Source organism: Lynx canadensis, chromosome E3, assembly GCF_007474595.2.
Source record: "Lynx canadensis isolate LIC74 chromosome E3, mLynCan4.pri.v2, whole genome shotgun sequence".
Lineage (NCBI taxonomy): Eukaryota > Metazoa > Chordata > Mammalia > Carnivora > Felidae > Lynx > Lynx canadensis.
Genome location: NC_044318.1, coordinates 23,036,382 through 23,054,006, shown reverse-complemented (window position 1 = coordinate 23,054,006; position 17,625 = coordinate 23,036,382). Strand labels below are relative to the sequence as shown.

Genomic DNA, 17,625 nt, shown 5'->3' with positions numbered 1-17,625 from the left:
GTTACTATATAGCTGTGAATTCGTGGTTAAGAGCAAGAGCTCTCTGGATTTCCTGGGTTAGAATCCCGTCTTTACTCGCTGTGTGATCCTGGGCAGATTACTCCCTGGCTTCTCTACCCAAAGAGTTCCTAATCTATTGAAGAGACAAGATGCACATACATAAATCAATGAAATACAAGATAGATGGATATAATATATGGTGTGGGAGCTCAACGGTGGGAGAGATCACTCTTTTCTAGAGAAGTAAGAAGGGAGTTAAGGGGGAGGTACATTTACATTCCTGAAAAAGAAGTACGGTTTCAGAAGGTCAGGATAGAGGGAAGGCGTCAAGAAGGAGCTGCATGTGCCCCGACATATAGGCAGGAGCTGATTTGTCCAGTGTGGCCGCAGTATAAAGGACTGAAGGGAGTTCAGGCTGGAGAGGTAGGTTGGGGCCAGACTGAGGAAGGCTTTGGATTCAGGCAGGGAGTTTGGATGTTACTCAGTAAGCAGTAAAAGCCTTTGAGGGACTTTTGCCAGATCATTTTGCAACTGTGGGAGAATATAATGACTCAGAGAAAACACCATGGAGTTCAGCGTGGAGCCAGGTTTCCTGAGTGGGACTGGCTTTCCCGGCAGAGGAAAGGCTGGTGCATCGGGAGGGGGTGTCTGCCCCATCAAGCGGTATCAGAGAGTGTCTTTTAAAGGAGGGTGACTGAAATCCCCCTCTAGTGGCCGAGGTTGGTACTTCCTTGGGATTTCTTGGTCTATTTCATAGATTGGTATCTGACTAATAAAGACTGAACAGCTATTCTGCTCCAGGCACTTTAATGTACTTTATCTTCCGTCCTCCTCACAGAAGCCGTATGAAGCAGATACTCTGAACATTTAACAGGAACACAAAGCCAGAAGCTTACTGAACTACTGATCTGGAAGGAGCTTTAGGAATAATTTTCTCCATCAGACAGTTCATTACCTCACAGCTCACTGCACTGTTAGAGGTTTTCTAACGACTGCCGCATATATGGCTTAGTTCTAGCCTCTGAATCTACCCAGACCAGGTCTTTTTTTTTAAGTTTATTTATTTTGAGAGAGTGAGAGAGTGCAAGCTGGGGAGAGGGACAGAGAGAGAGGGAGACTGAGGATCCGAAGAGGACTCTGCATTGACAGCAGAGAGCCCGATGTGGGGCTCAGACTCATGAACCATAAGATCATGACCTGAGCTAAAACCGAGAGTGAGAAACTTAACCGAATGAGCCACCTGGCGCCCCTACCCAGATTAAATGTTAAACCAGTCCTTATTTGTGTTGTTAAGGTCCCAAGAGAGGCCAGTGGGTAATTTGCGAGGGAGTAACATTTGAAGAGCACCAGTGAATGTTCCCATTTCTACCAACTCAACCAGTCAGCACAATCCAAGAAGGCAGCCAGTGTTCAGGAATAGGAGTCAAAACACATTTAATAATTTATGAAGATTTAAGAACTAGGGGTTTTTTTGACCCCCAAAACCTCTGAAAGAGTTTTCTTGTTTGTTTCGACACTTCTTCATATCTCCGAGATGAACTGTACTCAAACATCCCTCCTCTGGCATAAGCATTCTGCAGATGATTATCCCTTCTCTGAAATCTTTGTGGTCAGCACTGCCTGCCCCACTGGGCTCCTTCCTTGACAGTGTCACCCTTGGTCACATCATACTCCTGTGCTGTCAACTTTCTCCTTTATGGAAACGTCTGTCCTTAGCATCGTCTTTGCCCTTAATCCCAGGTGCAAAGTTTCAGCGTTTGCTGGACGGCTTCACCTGGAGGCTTGCTGGTACTTAAAATTCAGCACATCCTGTGAAATGTGCCCTTTCTACTTCAAACCTGCTTGTCTTCCAGATTGTGCTTGTGGCGGTGAGTAGGGCCACAATGCTCTCAGCGTTGAACCCGGATATTGTCTCCTTTTTCCACTCCTCTCCGTATCCAGCCAAGTCCTTGCCAATTTATTACCATCGGCGTTCCCAAGGCCATCGCCTCTACTGTTGATCAAACCCAAATTTCATATTTTAATTTTTTTACTTTTTAACTTTTTAGATGTTTTCAGAACTTACCAAAAAGCTGCAAAAATAGTTCAAAGAATTTCCGCATACCCTTCATCAATGCTCTGCAAATGTTAAGAGTGTCAATAAACACAATACGATTATTTTTTTTAACACAATCCAATTATTAAAATCAAGACATTAACATCAGAGAATCCTAAGCAGGTTCCAAACTGTCAGTACAGAGCCTGACGCAGGGCTTGAACTCACGAACCTCGAGATCGTGACCTGAGCTGAAATCAAGACTGGGAAGCTTAACTGACTGAGCCACCCAGGCGCTCCCAGTTCCTTAGTCTTTACTATCGTATTGTCCTATTACTATTATATTGACTTAGTCTCCTTTCTTCAGCCCTTATAAGGTTTGCATCAAGCAGGAATCTTCCATGCTTTTTTTTTTTTTTTTTAAGTTTACTTATTTATTTTTGAAAGAGTGAGGGGCGCCTGGGTGGCTCAGTCGGTTAAGCGTCCGACTTCGGCTCAGGTCATGATCTCACGGTTGGTGGGTTCGAGCCCCACGTTGGGCTCTGGGCTGACAGCTCAGAGACCGGAGCCAGCTTCGGATTCTGTGTCTCCCTCGCTCCCTGCCCCTCCCCCACTCTCACTTTGTCTCACTCTGTCTCTCAAAAATAAATGTAATAACAAAATAAACAAATGTAATAAAAAAATTGAAAAGAAAAGAAAGAGTGGGCATGGTGGGGGAGAGGAAGAGAGAATCCCAAGCAGACTCTGCACTGTCAGCACAGAACCCAACTTGGAGCTCGAACCCATGAACCATAAGATCATGACCTGAGCCAAAATCAAGACTTAGAGGCTTAACCGACCGAGCCACCCAGGCACTCCATGCAGGAATCTTTCAGTAACAAGAGGTCAAAGACCCAGCTCAAACCAACTTAAACAAGAGAGGGAATTTATTAGCTTACTGAAAAGTTTAAAGGTAGATATTAAGGTGCATTTGGCTCAGGGACTCAATCTCATTCAGATTTGGGTCCCAGCCCTAAGCTCTGCTTTCTTCTCAATTGATTCCTGTCTCAGGTGGTTCCTCTCATGGCATCAAGAATGCCAGCAGTTCTAGATTTATGTCTGATTTTTCCCCCAGTAACTCCAGCAGAGGGAAAAGGTGACCTCTCTCTGTCTCCTTGTACCAAAAACTTCAGATTTGACTCCCATTGGTTATTGGTTCTGCTTGGAGCCTGTACAAATCCCTGAACCAAGGGGCGCCTGGGTGGCTCAGTCAGTTAAGCCTCCGACTTCAGCTCAGGTCATGATCTTATGGTTTGTGGGTTTGAGCCCCATGTCGGGCTCTGTGCTGACAACTCGGAGCCTGGAGCCTGCTTCTGAATCTGTGTCTCCCTCTCTCTGCCCCTCCCCTGCTCATGCTCTGTCTCTCAAAAATAAATAAATGTTAAAAAAAAAAAATCCCTGAACCAATCAGTGTGGAACTGAGGGTTTAGCTATCTCTACTTGTGTCACCTGAACTAGGCTGGGGAAGGGATGGGTTTCCTACAGCAAACTGGGGTCCTAGGGGTGCCTGGGTGGCTCAGTCGGTTAAGCGTCCAACTTTGGCTCAGGTCATGATCTCGCGGTCCGTGGGTTCGAGCCCCGTGTCGGGCTCTGTGCTGACAGCTCAGAGCCTGGAGCCTGCTTCAGATTCTGTGTCTCCCTCTCTCTCTGCCCCTCTCCTGCTCATGCTCTCTCTCTCTCTCCCTCAATAATAAATGTTTAAGGACATTTAATAAAAAAGAAAATTGGGGCCCTAGCCCCAGAAAGTGCTGACCAGGCAGAGCAGCAGTGTTCATTACAATGTTCCTCATTAGAAATTCTTAATTCCTCCCATTAACTACCAAATAACGCCCAAATTCCTTTACCAACATCCAAGGCCCTACTTACTTTGATCCAAATCTATTTTTCCGGGCTCACTTCCTAGATGAACCTTTTGCTCTGGCCAAACTGGACTTCTCACTGGCATACATCCCTGCTTCTGTACCTCCGCTCATACTACTATTTTGGATTCTCCTTAGGTGGCATGGGTTTTTCAGTAAAAGGAATCCTTTCCAGTTCCAGAATTAGCTCAAATACCACCCTCTTATGAGATGCTGCACCTGCCACACCTGTACGTGCTGTATCTATACTTCTTATGTCTTGGGGCAAACGTCAACTTTGCATTCTATTTCCTTATGTACTCACCCTGCCCTCCCTACTAAGTTGTAAAATTTCCAGAAGGCCACAATGCTAGTGTCCCTATTTTTATTTTATTTTTTTTTAATTTTTTTTTTCTTCAACGTTTTTATTTATTTTTGGGACAGACAGAGACAGAGCACGAACGGGGGAGGGGCAGAGAGAGAGGGAGACACAGAATCGGAAACAGGCTCCAGGCTCCGAGCCATCAGCCCAGAGCCTGACGCGGGGCTCGAACTCACGGACCGTGAGATCGTGACCTGGCTGAAGTCGGACGCTTAACCGACTGCGCCACCCAGGCGCCCCGACATTAAACAATTTTTTTAATGTTTATTTATTTTTGAGAGAGAGAGATAGTGGTGGTGGAGGAGGGACAGAGAGAGAGAGAGGGAGACACAGAATCCGAAGCAGGCTCCGGGCTCTGAGCTGTCAGCACAGAGCCCCACGCGGGGCTCGAACCCACCAGCCATGAGACCATGACCCGAGCCGAAGTCTGACACCTAACCGACTGAGCCACCCAGGCCCCCCTGGTGTCTTTATTTTTAAACTCTCTCTAGTATCAAGTAGTGTTTTGTACTCAATAGATATTTGCTGGATGAGGGACCTGAATGTTTATGGTGCATATTAAACCTTTCATCAGCTTGGGAGAGCGCTTTTCTGGATGAGTGCAGGGTTGACTCTGTTCCTGTTAAAATGCAGCATTCAAAATAGACCAGTGGGAGTGCGGTAGGAGTATTGCTTCCCTTGCATTGGACCAATATTTTATCTACCTCCACACAGTGACTCTCCCTGAACCCCCAGTCTGAAATATATGCTGTTCATAAGCCTCCCTCACGGTGTTCTTTTCTTGCGTGGAACTTATCACAACTTGTTCTTGCCGACCCCTTTGCGAGGTGACGGAGGGCAATGATTGTAAGTGTGGGGGCTGCAAGGTTCCTTTTCTTCCTGCTTCTGCGAATTTACTTCCCAGAACTGTGGAGAAATGAGGTTAGCTCCAGACGCTTGAATTCTATTACTTCAACACACTTTTATTGAGTCCCTTTGTGCCAGGGGGCAATGGCTACAATGGAGGGGGAACCTGCGTGCCTCCCGAGGGGCTCGCACGAACCTTGTGAGGTAGATGTCGACCTTTTGCTCAAGACCACACATGTGATAAGTGTCAGGCCTGGGACTCAAACCCATGTCCCTCTGACTCCAGGATGGAGGCTTCAAATGGTGGCCCAAGGCCATATTCAGCTCGCAAATGCATATTGTGTGGCCCATGTCATTTTGCTTTCCTTTAATCTGAACCAAAGCAAGGAGCGCCTGGGTGGCTCAGTCAGTTAGGCATCCGACTCTTGGTTTCAGCTCAGGCCGTGATCTTACGGTTCTTGAGTTCGAGCCCGACGGTGGGCTCTCTGCCTTTCCTCAACTCATGCTGTCTCTGTCTCTCTTGAATAAATGAGACAAAACAAACGCAAAAAGTCCTGAAAAGCAAAACAAAAATACACATTCTGGAATCAGACTGCCTGAGTTTGAACCCGCTCACCACGTAGTGGTTTAACTTCTTCCTCAGTTTTGTCACCTGGAAAAGAGGATACAGTACTTACTTCATAGGAATGCTGAGACTGAAACACTTTTACGTATGAACTTTTTGAAACTTTAGTTTTATCAAATGCAAATTTGGGATGATAAAATTGATGCTGTCTACTTCACAAAGTTGGGAGGTACAGTAATAATATTTTGGACATATTTGAATACGCAGGTCTCCAAACCGCAAAGGATATACCCATGTTACACGTCTCTGTGCCCCCTCATGGGATTCTCTCTCTCCATCTCTCTTAGGGTTGCTTTTTGCATGATCTTTTTCCATTCAGTTACTTTCAACTTATTTGTATCTTTCTTTTTTATTTGTTTTTTGTTTGTTTGTTTGTTTTAGAGAGAGAGAGAGGGCACAAGTTAGTGAGGGACAGAGAGAGGGAGAGAGAGAGAGAATCCCACGAGGGGCAGAGACAGAGAGAGAGAGAGAGAGAGAAGCAGGGCTCACCTGAAGTGGGGCTTGAGCTCACCCAATGTGGGACTGGAACTCCCGAGAGATCACGACCTGAGTCAGAGCCCCCCAGGTGCCCTCAACCTATTTGTATCTTTCAATCTAAATTTCCTTTATTGTTTTATTCTGCACTGAGTACATATTGTCATATATCATTTTTTTCTATAATTTTTTTTTTTACTGATTTTTCATTTATTTTCCTAATAGTTGCTTTAGGGCTTACCGTATGCATATTAACTAATCAGAATCTACTTTGAATTTATGCCAACTTAATTCCATGGGGATATAGAATGTTACTCCTATGTCACTCTATTCCCCCTTCCCATTTTTATGCTGTTAGTGTTAACACATATCACTACATGTTTCAAACCTGACAATACATTGTTACACATTTTTATCATTTTATGTCATTTAAAAAACTGAGAAAAGAAAGAACAAGTATATATTTAGCATTTCCTTTTTTTTTTTTTTTTCTTTTAAGTAGGCTTCAACACCCAGCAGGAAGCTCAATACAGGGCTTGAACTCACGACCCTGAGATCAAGACCTGAGCTGTGGTCAAAAGAAAGGTGCTTAACCAACTGAGCCACCCAGGCTCCATTTTATTTAGAATTCCTTATATTTATTCCACCATTTCTGGTTCTCTTAGTTTGTTTCTGTGGGTTCGTTCGGGTTACCATCTGGCATAATTTACTTACACCAATACAACTTTCATCCCACCCACCTTCTTTGAGATGTTGTTGTCAGATATATTTTTACGTGTTTTTATATATACATTTGTATATGTTATAGACCCAACAACACAATTATACGCATATTGTTTTATACTATTGCTTTTAAAATCATTTAAGAGAAGAAAACAAAAATATGCATTCATACTGACATAATGACATAATCACCTTAATTGGTACTTTTGTTTTTTTGTGTGTGTGGATTTGAATTTCTGTCTGGGTTTACTTGCATTCGGCCTGATATATTTCTTAGTATTTCTTGTAAGGCAGGTCTGCTAACAAATTTTCTCAGTTTTGTTTATCTGATAATATCTTAATTTTTATAAACGTTTTAAAAGTTTTTTATTTATTTTGAGAGAGAGAGAGAGAGAGAGAGAGCAAGTAGGGGAGAGGCAAAGAGATAGAATCCAGGGCAGGCTCCACACTGTCAGTGCAGAGCCAAATGCAGGGCTTGAACTCATGAACCATGAGACCATGACCTGAGCCAAAGTCAGATGCTTAACCTATCGAGCCACCCATTTTACCTTCATTTGTGAAAGATAGTTTTGCTGGATGTAAGATTTATTGGTTGATTGTTTTTCTTTCAGTACAGTTGATCCTTATTATTCACAGATTCTCTATTTGCGAATTGCTTACTTACTAAATTTTATTGAGCGTGCTCCCAGCTGAGGTTGAACAGAGTGATGCTCTGCCCTCTTATTTCAGCTCTTATAATAAACAAGTGTCCTTGTCGTGGTCTAGTTAGTGCCATGATTTTGAATTTTTGTGCATTTTATTGGTGTATTCACTATTTAAATAGTTCCCCAAAATAGTGTTGAAGTGCTGTCCAATGTTCCTATGTGCAAGAAGGCCATAATGTGCCTTAGGAGAAAAATACATGTGCTAGAGAAGGTTCCTTCAGGCATGAATTATAGTGCAGTTGGCCATGAGTTTAACGTTAGTGAATCAATAATATATATTAAATAAGGTGTCTTTAAGCAGAAACACACATAAAACAAGGTTATACAAACTTTGAAAAACATGAGTTTGATCTACACAAGTCCATTTGTACATGGAATTTTTTTCAATAAATATATTGGAAAATTTTTTGAAGATTGAAATTTACAATTTAAGGAAACTCATAGATGTCCAGCTTTAGCTGAGGTCACGATCTTGCATTCATGGGTTTGAGCCCCGTGTTGGGCTCTGTGCTGACAGCTCAGAGCCTGGATCCTGCTTCAGATTCTGTGTCTCCTTCTGTATCTTCAGATTCTGTGTCTCTGCCCCATCCCTGCTAGTGCTCTGTCTCTCTTGGCCTCTCAAAAAAATAAAATAAATGTTAAAAAAATTAAAAAATAAAAACACATAGATAAACCATGTAGCCTAGAAATGCCAAAATATTAAGAAAAAGTTAGGTATTGTAAGAATATAGTATAATACATGTAACATATAAAATATGTGTTATTTATATTATTGGTAAAGCATCTGGTCAACAGTAGGCTTCCCAGTAGTTAAGTTTTGGAGGAGTCAAAAGTTATACATAGATTTTTGACTTTATGGGAGATTGGCATCCCAACATCTGTGCTGTTCAAGGGTCAACCTTATATTGATCAGTTGACAAAAATATTGTGACCAGAGGCTGGCATGAACTTAACCTTGTATTTCCTCCTAGGAACAGCGATTTAGTATTTGCTAACTCAGTGTTTGCAGTGACTTTATAGAATATAACTACCATGAACAATGGGACTCAACTGTACTTTGAATATGTCATCCCACTGCCTCTGGCCTCCGTCATTTTGGATAAGAAGTCAGTTGTTAATCTTATTGTAGACGCTTTGCATGTGATGATTTTTTTTTCTCTTAATGTTTCCAAGACTTTCTCTTTGTCTTTCAGTACTCTTACTATAATGTTTCTGGGTGTGGATCTCTTTGTACTTATCCTACTCGGAGTTCATTGAGCTTCATATTTTAGCAAATTTGGAAAGTGTTTAACCAAGTTTTCTTCAACTTTTTTTCTATTCTTTTCTCCTGTCCTCTGGTACTCTTATTACATCTATGCTGGTATTCTTTTTTCTTTCTGATGTTTATTTATGTATCTTGAGACAGAGAGAGAGAGAGAGAGCGCACATGCAGGGGAGGGACTGAGAGGTGGGGGGAGAGAGAGAATCCCAAGCAGGCTCTGAGCTTCCAGCATGGAGCCCAACACAGGGCTCAACCTCACAAACTGGAGATCACTACTTGAGCCGAAATCAAGAGTTGGATGCTCAACCAACTGAGCCACCCAGGCGCCCCTATATTGGTATTCTTGAAGATGTCTCACTTTTCTCTGAGACTCCGTTCATTTTTCTTCATTTCATTTTCTCTCTGTTCTCTGGATTCCATAATCTCTATCTATTTATCTTCAAGTCTTCTGATTCTTCTGCCAGTCCAGACCTACTGTTGAGTAATGAATTTTCCCTTTTGATTAGTGTACTTTTCAACTCCAGAATTTTTATTGTTAAAAAATAATACTTTCTACCTCTTTATTGATATTCTCTATTTGATGAGACATTGTCGCCATGCCTTCCTTTGTTTCTTTAAGCATGGCTTTCTTTTGTTCTTTGAACATTTTTAGAAGGGCTACACTGAAGTCTGTTAAATCTGACATTTGGTTCCTCTCTCAGTCAGTGTCTGTAACCTGATCTTTTGCTTGTGTATGGGTCACGCTTTTCTCTTTCTTTGCATGTCTCATAATTTTTGTTGAAAACTGGACATTTTAGGTAGTACATCGTAGCAACTCTGGATACCGATTCCCTTCTCCCTGCCTGGGTATTGTTTTTGTTGTTGTTTGCTTGTTTATTCTCTGACTTGACTCCACTATTTTGGTTAGGCGTATTCCCCCCCCAGTGGGAAACATTTGGTTTTGCTTCTCAGAGGGCATAGCCTTGGGCAAGTGCGCAGTCACTTTGGGATGATAGTAATTGTAGCAGGCTCTCTTTGATGGTGTCTTTCCCTGACTTCTCTGTTAAGCTGTCCTCTTCATGTGGTATCACACACTAACAGTTAGGCTCCACTAATTACTGACTGATGGCTCTATTGTTTGTGACAGTGCCCTGGGGCATATATTACATAGCATTCTGACCCAATTAAATTGGGGAGGGGTAAATTTGAGGCTGGTCTTTGAAGTTTGTCTTGACCTCAGGAGGGCTTTTCTTAGCAGTCTCTTTCCCAGGTTCTCTCTGGAGGATTAAATAGCCTAGTGGGGAGCTATTGGCTTGGTTTTGTTTTTGAGAGTGCCCTTAGGCTTGAACTTTCACATACCTTGTCTCAAGTAAAGTCAGTTCCTTTGTAGAAAGTCTCATGTGTCTTTTCTTATGGACTGCCTGTCCCCTGGACAACTTCTCTGAGGTACTACTCTGGGCACCTGGTAGAGCCGTAGCCTCTGGTCCTCTTGGCTTCCTTTTCCCAGGATGAGATCCCTGCTCTGCGAGAAAGCAGGCATGAGGGCAGTCAGAACCTGATATTTTTTAGACACCTGGGACAGAACCTCCATCCTATGAATAGAGGCTGGATAAAGGAAGGAAGCCCCTTACCTCTCTGCCACACTCACTGGAAGTTGAACTTAGTTAGCTTGGAGTAGGAGGGGATGAGAAATGCTGAAAGCTTTCTCCTCCTTGTGAGATATGATAAGACTTGATTGGGATCTTACGGGAGAGGGAACTGTATCTTTTTTTTTTTAAGATTTAATTTTTTTTTAATGTTTGTTTATTTTTGACAGAGACAGACAGACAGAGCATGAGCGGGGGAGGGGCAGAAAGAAAGGGAGACACAGAATCCGAAGCAGGCTCCAAGCTCTGAGCTGTCAGCACAGAGCCCGACGCGGGGCTAGAACTCACAGACCGCAAGATCATGACCCGAGCCGAAGTCGGAAGCTCAACCGACTGAGCCACCCAGGCGCCTCTTTTTGAAGATTTTAAAGTAATCTCTACACCCAGTGTGTACGACCCTGAGATCAAGAGTCACATACCCCACTAACTGAAACTGCCAGGCACTCTGGGAATCTCTTTTTGACTACACGGACTCAAAATGGAGTTTCCCTCGAGCTGAGCTGGGGAGAGAGAGGGTGAGAAGCAGGGAGGGAATTGGTTGTGGCTCCTATGCCGCAGACTCTCCCTATTCTTACTAAGTTGTAGGAGGTTTCCTTAAATAAATGGGTCTTAATTGGCTATATGTCATTAGGACAATTTCCAGAGATTTTATTTTATCTTAATTTAATTTAATTTTAATTTTAACCAGCTTTGTTTGTTTTGGGGGGTATTGGGTATACAGAGCTCCTTACATCATCTCAAAACTTTGATCTCCCCCAGGTTTTATTTCTTTTTCTATGTTAATTTTTTTTGAGAGAGAGAGACAGTGTGAGCAAGGGAGGGGGAGAGAGAGAGAGAGAGAGAGAGAGAGAGAGAGAGAAAGAGAGAGAGAGAGTCACAGATCCAAAGCAGGTTCCAGACTCTGAGCTGTCAGCACAGAGCCCGACGAGGGATTCAAACCCACAAACCTTGAGATCATGACCTGAGCCAAAGTTGGACGCTTAACCAACTGAGCCACCCAGGCACCCCTCCCCCAGGTTTTCTTTTTAAGCTTTTTGGTTAGTCTATTGTTTGTCCTAACAGTTGTCCACTAACTTAGGCACCTGCAAAGTAAAACACTTGTCTGTAAATGCTTTCAGCAAATTACCCCCAGGGAGAAGTTTTTTCATTCTGAGCAAGCTCCAACTCCAAATATAGCTGGCCTCGTTAAGTGTAATCTTCCAAGGAACCACAAGACAGTGCCAATAATGACATTTCTTTGGGAGTAAGACCCAGAAAGAGGTCTGGCTCTGTACTGTTTTCTTCATTGACTGCCAGGTTGCATTGGGGATGTGGCCTGTTTTTCAAGGTTGTAACAGAGCTGGAGAGTGGGGGATAGGACTAGGGCAAGTTAAAACGTCACAAAGTTCACTGTCCTTACTAAGATTCAGCCATTTTTCTTTAATGAGCATTCCTCAAGTGGCTGTAGGCCTTTGGTTACTTTCCAGAGTTCTGAAGAAATTGATTCTGGCAATTTTTGTGGGCTTTTTCATTGCTTTTATGTAGGTAGGAGTGAGTTTGCATAGGTCCTTTCTTTGCTATTTTTGATGACACCACCAAGATGAACATTTAATTAATGTTAATGTTCAAACTACTATAGATTCACTAAATTCTTGTGCTTGTGCTCAGGTTTCTTTATCTGATCTGCAACGATGTCCTGAAAGATTGTGTTTGTTCCTTGAAATCAAGGCAGAAAATCAAAGGATACAAAAATGCTAATTCGAAGGAGCACAGGCATCCCAATGTTTATAGCAACACTATCAACAATAACCAAATTATGGAAAGAGCCCAGATGTCCATCGACTGATGAATGGATAAAGAAGATGTGGTATATAGATAAACACACACACACACACACACACACACACACACACACACTGGAATACTACTCAGTGATGAAAAAGAATGAAACCTTGCCATTTGCAACATGGATAGAACTGGAAGGTATTATGCTGAATGAAATAAGTCAGCCAGAGAATAACAAATACCATGATTTCACTCATACGTGGAAGTTAAGAAACACAACAGATGAACACAGGGGAAGGGAAGGAAAAATAAGATAAAAACAGAGAGGGAGGCAAACCATAAGAGACCCTTTTTTTCCCTTTAAAAATTTTTTTAATTTACATGCAACTTAGTTAGCTATAATGCAACAATGATTCCAGGAGTAGATTCCTTAATGCCCCTTACTCATTTAGCCCATCCCCCCTCCCACAACCCCTCCAGGAACCCTCTCTTTGTTCTCCATATTTAAGAGTCTCTTCTGTTTTGTCCCTCTCCCTGTTTTTATATTATTTTTGCTTTCCTTCCCTTATGTTCATCTGTTCTGTGTCTTAAAGTCCTCATATGAGTGAAGTCATATGACATTTGTCTTTCTCTGACTAATTTCGCTTAGCATAATACACTCTAGTTCCATCCATGTAGTTGCAAATGTCAAGATTTCATTCTTTTTGATTGCCAAGTAATACTCCATTGCATATATATACCACATCTTCTTTATCCATTCATCCATCAATGGACATTTGGGCTCTTTCCATACTTTGGCTGTTGATAGTGCTGCTATGAACATGGGGGTGCATGTGTCCCTTCGAAACAGCATCCCTGTATCCCTTGGATAAATACATACTAGTGCAATTGCTGGGTGGTAGGGTAGTTCTATTTTTAATATTTTGAGGAACCTCCATACTGTTTTCCAGAGTGGTTGCGCCAGTTTGCATTCCCACCAACAATGCAAAAGAGATCGTCGTTCTCTGCATCCACACCAACATCTGTTGTTGCCTGAGTTGTTAATGTTAGCCATTCTGACAGGTGTAAGGTGGTATCTCATTGTGGTTTTGATTTGTATTTCCCTGATGATGAGCGATGTTGAGCATTTTTTCATGTGTCAGTTGGCCATCTGGAAGTCCCCTTTGGAGAAGTGCCTATTCTTGTCTTTTGCCCATTTCTTCACTGGATTATTTGGTTTTTGGGTGTTGAGTTTGATAAGTTCTTTATAGATTTCAGATACTAACCCTTTAACTGATATGTCATTTGCAAATATCTTCTCCCATTCTTTCGGTTGCCTTTTAGTTTTGCTGATTGTTTCCTTGGCTGTGCAGAAGCTTTTTATTTTGATGAGGTCCCAGTAATTCATTTTTGCTTTTGTTTCCTTTGCCTCCAGAGACGTGGTGAGTAAGAAGTTGCTGCGGCCAAGATCAAAGAGGTTTTTGCCTGCTTTCTCCTCGAGGATTTTGATGGCTTCCTGTCTTACATTTAGGTCTGTCATCCATTTTGAGTTTATTTTTGTGTCTGGTGTAAGAAAGTGGTCCAGGTTCATTCTTCTGCATGTCACTGTCCAGTTTTCCCGGCACCACTTGCTGAAGAGACTGTCTTTATTCCATTGGCTATTCTTTCCTGCTTTGTCAAAGATTAGTTGGCCATCTGTTTGTGGGTCCATTTCTGGGTTCTCTATTCTGTTCCATTGATCTGAGTGTCTGTTCTTGTGCCAGTACCATACTGTCTTGATGATTACAGCTTTGTAGTATAGCTTAAAGTCCAGGATTGTGATGCCTCCAGCTTTGGTTTTCTTTTCAAGATTGCTTTGGCTATTCGGGGTCTTTTCTGGTTCCATACAAATTTTAGGATTGTTTGTTCTAGCTCTGTGAAGAATGCTGGTGTTATTTTGATAGGGATTGCTTTGAATATGTAGATTGCCTTGGGTAGTATTGACATTTTAACAATATTTGTCCTTCCTATCCAGGAGCATGGAATTTTTTTCCATTTTTTGGTGTCTTCTTCAATTTCTTTCACAAGCTTTCTATAGTTTTCAGTGTATAGATTTTTCACCTCTTTGGTTAGATTTATTCCTAGGTATTTTATGGGTTTTGGTGCAATTGTAAACGGGATCGATTCCTTGATTTCTCTTTCTGTTGCTTCATTGTTGGTGTATAGGAATGCAACCGATTTCTGTGCATTGGCTTTATATCCTGCAACTTTGCTGAATTTAAGGATCAGGTCTAGCAGTTTTTTGCTAGAATCTTTTGTGTTTTCCATACAGAGTATCATGTCAAATGCGAAGAGTGAAAGTTTGACCTCCTCCTGGCTGATTTGGATGCCTTTTCTTTGTGTTGTCTTCTTTCTGAAGCTAAGACTTCCAATACTATGTTGAATAACCGTGGCAAGAGTGGACATCCCTGTCTTGTTCCTGACCTTAGGGGGAAAGCTCTCAGTTTTTCCCCACTGAGGATGATATTAGCGTTGGGTCATGCATATATGGCTTTTATGATCTCAAGGTATGATCCTTCTATCACTACTTTCTTGAGGGTTTTTATCAAGAAAGGATGCTGTATTTTGTCAAATGCTTTCTCTGCATCTATTGAGAGGATCATATGGCTCTTGTCCTTTCTTTTATTGATGTGATGAATCACATTGATTGTTTTGCGGATATTGAACCAGCCCTGCATCCCAGGTATAAATCCCACTTGGTTGTGGTGAATAATTTTTTTTAATGTATTGTTGGATATGGTTGGCTAATATCCTGTTGAGGATTTTTGCACCCATGTTCATCAGGGAAATTGGTCTATAGTTCTCCTCTGTAGTGGGGTCTCTGTCTGGTTTTGGAATCAAGGTAATATTGGCTTCATGGAAAGAGTTTGGAAGTTTTCCTTCCGTTTCTGTTTGTTGGAACAGTTTCAAGAGAATAGGTGTTAACTCTTCTTTAAATCTTTGGTGGAATTCCCCTGGAAATCCATCTGGCCCTGGACTCTTGTTTTTTGGAGAGATTTTTGATTACCAATTCAATTTCTTTACTGGTTATGGAAAACCACAAGAGACTCTTAAGTATGAAGAACAAAGTGAGGGTTGCTGGAGGGGAGGGAGGTGGGGGGAGGGGTTACATGGGTGATGGACATTAAGGAGGGCACTTGTTGGGATGACCACTGGGTATCATATATAAGAGACGAATCACTGGGTTTTACTCCTGAAGACAAGACTGTGTTGTATATTAACTAACTTGAATTTAAATAAAAGTTAATTAAAGAAAAAAAAGGCAAGTGAAGTCCTAAAGGTTCCCCTGTCTCACAATGTTGTAACCTTATTGTAACACTGAAAAAGGGAAGTGAGTACTCCTCATTGCTCCTGCCACTTGGTGTTCACAAATTATCGGAAAGAATGTAGCATCCAGAACCTTGTCAGGGTGATTAATACCAACATAATCAGTGAACCATCTTCTCAATTACTTTTGAAAACGTCTTGAAAGTCAGAATATTTGCCCGTCCCCAGTCCTCTTCCTATTTTCCAAAAGGTCTCAGAGTTTGTCTGCAATGTTTCCAAAACCGTATCTTTCTTTCCTCATTGTGGGGGATGTACTGCATCCAAATCTGAGTCTTGAACATTTCAATTGAGTTAATGTTCTCTTACCATTCTTCACTTCTTTGGGGCTTCATTTTCCTCCTCACTACAACTTTGGACAATGTTACTATTGAGCATCATTCTCCTTATAAAGACAAGCCAAATGAAAGTTGAAAAGTTCTGCTTTCTCCTGGTCATCTGTTAATATTACACCATCTACCCTAAGCCATGGGCCCATTTCTTCCTTCTTCTTGCTCCAAATATAGCTATAAAAACCCTTTTTTTTGTTGTCTATAGCATGTTTCACAACCTCAGCTGATTCTGCGTTATGGCCATCCGGACACTAGTCTTACAGGTTTATACCAGCCTTCTGTGTTTATTCACACGGTTCATCCCCCCCCCCCCCCGTGTTATACTGTATCTCACACAGTTTTGGCTACATAGATATTCCCAGTTGGCATCACTGTAACTATGTAAATGCTATCCACAGCTGAACCATGTAGAAGAAGGTGGTTCTTCTGTCCTTTCTCATAGAGTCTCCTATGCAGCCACCCTTGTCCCTTTATTTTTAAATTTTTTTTTTCAACGTTTATTTATTTTTGGGACAGAGAGAGACAGAGCATGAATGGGGGAGGGGCAGAGAGAGAGGGAGACACAGAATCGGAAACAGGCTCCAGGCTCCGAGCCATCAGCCCAGAGCCTGACGCGGGGCTCGAACTCACGGACCGCGAGATCGTGACCTGGCTGAAGTCGGACGCTTAACCGACTGCGCCACCCAGGCGCCCCGTGTCCCTTTAAATGCTCCCTCACTGCTTCCTCATCAAGATCTAAAAGGGATGAAGGGGTGACTATTTTTCTTTGGGGGAGATGACTATTCTTAAAATGATCATTAAAACCACACATATTAATTTAGTATTGGAATATAAAGAAAAAGATTTAGTACATGTAGTAATTGTTCATTAATATAGCCATCGACGCCTCATTCATGCACTTATGCATAAACTAGCCATGCAACTTTTTCCCTCGGCTTTTGTTTCTTTATTACGGCGTAACAAATCATCACAGGATTTAGTGGCATAAAAATGACTTCTTTTTTTAAATACTCACTGATTCTGTGGGTCAGGAATTTGGAAAAGGCATTTATCAGGCATTGACTCTGTTCCGCAATGTCCAGCCTCAGCTCGTTGGCCTGAACAGCAGGGGGCGACTCTAACAGCCAGGGTTTGGAGAGCGACGGCTGGAGGACCCCCTTCCCAGATGGCTTCTTGACTTGTCTGCCACCTGGACAGGGACTGTCAACTGTAGTGCCAATGGCTGTCCTTACTAGCCTGGTTATGGCAGGGGAGCTGGACTTCTTCCCCGGGAGTTCCGGACTCCAGGAACGAGCATTCCAGTGAGCGAGGTGAAAACTGCATGGCCTTTAAAGTCTCCTTGGAAGTCTCATAGCATTTCTTCCACCACACTCTGTTTATTGCAGCAGTCACGGTCTGCCCAGAGGAAGGGGAAGGACCTTGGCCACACCTATGTCAGGAGTGTCAAAGGATTTATGGCTCAGAAGAACTGCTCAGCCAACCCACAGAATTGTAAGCCAAATAAAACAGTATTGCTTTAAGCCATTAAAAAAAAAAAAATTATAGCCCAGTTTTAAACATGCTTCAACTTTACAAATAATTATTTATAAAGGTCAGGTATACGTCCCCGGCTGGATGGTGGCCAAACCAGTGAGC

At 42.3% G+C, this 17,625-nt stretch overlaps 1 long non-coding RNA gene across 1 annotated transcript; it reads right to left on the bottom strand.

The window, feature by feature from the left end:
* Positions 1–1,258: 1,258 nt before the first annotated feature.
* On the bottom strand, positions 1,259–17,336 carry LOC115504504. Its single transcript, XR_003965709.1, has 3 exons — positions 17,006–17,336; positions 10,266–10,428; positions 1,259–1,993 (listed from the first exon to the last, which is right to left on the bottom strand). It is a non-coding gene; the product is annotated as an uncharacterized LOC115504504 (long non-coding RNA).
* Between the last annotated feature and the right edge of the window lie 289 nt (positions 17,337–17,625).